This window comes from Aedes aegypti, unplaced genomic scaffold, assembly GCF_002204515.2.
Source record: "Aedes aegypti strain LVP_AGWG unplaced genomic scaffold, AaegL5.0 Primary Assembly AGWG_AaegL5_hic_scaff_582_PBJ_arrow, whole genome shotgun sequence".
NCBI lineage: Eukaryota > Metazoa > Arthropoda > Insecta > Diptera > Culicidae > Aedes > Aedes aegypti.
The window spans coordinates 53439-55533 of record NW_018736261.1 but is presented as its reverse complement, the minus strand read 5'-3'; positions in this window follow the sequence as shown (position 1 = coordinate 55533).

Sequence of the window (2095 nt, the reverse complement as noted above, 5' to 3'; positions counted from 1 at the left end):
AATATTTTACCGAGATCACGGCGAACGTTATCGAGATTCGGTAAACGTTTACCGAGATCTCGGTAAGTTTCACCGAGATTCTACAAATAGTCACCTGTGTGGTTCTTGTCGAATCCGTATAGCGAGTTCGATTTCCAAATTTAAGTGTGTAAGTGACCACTTGTTGGAATATCTAAAAACGACCGTTAAGCACCCGAAACTCTATTAATTCTAGATGCACATAACCGCAAAAACAATAACTAAATCCCAAACGGCGTCAAACAACGTTCAATTAAATCCAACAAGCGCTAAATTTACATAACCGCACACCATCTTGTGTGGACGATTCTCTCTATAGACGGCAATACGGGTCATGACCACTGCCAAGCCATTCCGCCGCACCTTGCCGCCGTCAAACTCCGAAAAACCAAACAAACATGAAAACGCCGATGATGATCAGAACTAGAAGATATTATACCGTTCGACGGAATATTTATTGCAATCTCATCCACGGGCAGACGCGACTGACGATTGGCCGATGCGAGGTGCGCATTACCTAACTCACCTTCGATTTTGCCGAGCTTTTTTCGCTGCCATGTGCAGCAGCAGCCACTCAAAGCCGTGCTCTCACTCTTACTCCCTTGGGCACCCTCCTGCGCAGTGCTCCTCGCCACGAGGCAATTAAACTGTTGAACACGAATCAAGCAGCAAGAGTAAAAACAAGACCGGCAAATGGACGTCATTCTCGAATGGGGCTTTTTGCCCATTCGGCAGAAGAAGCAGCCTTCCGCTCTGTCCAGAGACAGGTCAGGGCGAAAATCGAAAACGGCTTTCGAATCATACGCCCCTCTAATAATGACAGTTTTGATTGGGGATCTAAGTAAGCCTACGCATGAGATCGGCCGAGCTGTGTGAGAAAGCATAGCCTGCTCCGTTCCGATTTCAAACCATGTGCGGCTAGAAGCGAGCTGTATAAACAGTAGGCCACAGCGGACGCCATATTTTCCAAAACAAATTTCTGCACCTCCCAGCGAAGAACAATACCGGACAGGGAGATAGGTGAACGTACACACAGAGGCATGTAAACGGAGAAATAACAGAACCACGCGTCCATAAATCATGTGTAACGCGACTGACCAAATGGGAGCTGTTCCAAATTTTTCCGTACCCATCAGCAGCAGCAGTTCACACAAACATTCGATCCCAGTAGTCTGACAACTGTATCAAAATGTGTCAACGTTGATTTGCGTCAAAAAGTAGAAGCACAGACAAACAGACTCAACACGGACTTATAGCCCCGTCTATCTCCGCAATCAAAAAATGATACAAGCGACGCCAGCGACATTCTTCCTCTGTAGTTTATTATTGTTTGTGAAACGTCAAACAATATTGTTATCTTTTGTTTGACGTTTCACACGAGCGCCATTTGCAGATATTGTTGCACATAATTGACTGAGATTATGACTGTCTGTAGTGGAAAGGAAATTGTTCTAAGTGCTACGTCTGTTTGAAAGTTCATGCGTACGCCCGTCTCTTCTGTTGCCGAAAGCTCCACAGGAAGCATCCAATTGCACGCCTGATTCGTTGTTAAAATAGAAAACCACCAAACTCGAAAAGCTAAATGGCCGTCAGAAATCAGAAAACAAAGCTGTCTCAACTTGTCAACTCGTCAATCCGGGAAACGGAACTAGGTTATGGCGAGCTACGGACGCTGTGATGACTAGACTACATACGCAATAACAGCCATTAGCTGCCAAGCGTAAGCCAACTAGATCGACTAGTTTCATAGGGCCGATACGTGATCAATCTAACTAAATTGTCACCCGTTCAATTGAAGCCGCATGATACATCGCGTATCGTAAGCGCTACTCTACTTATCGCAAATTTGGCTAAGTGGCCAATACAGCATTCCATTCGAATCAAGCCGAAAACGGCCAATCTGCTCACGTGAATGGCTTGCAAACCGCGACGCGATCCGATCGCCGCGATGCCGCTGGTTGTTTTCTAGTTTTCACGCTTTCGTTTATAGCTCACCCTCACCACGCGACGCGTCCAACCGCCGTCAGTGTTGGTGTGAGAGCTCCCAGCCCACATTCTGATGCGGGATATATCTGTA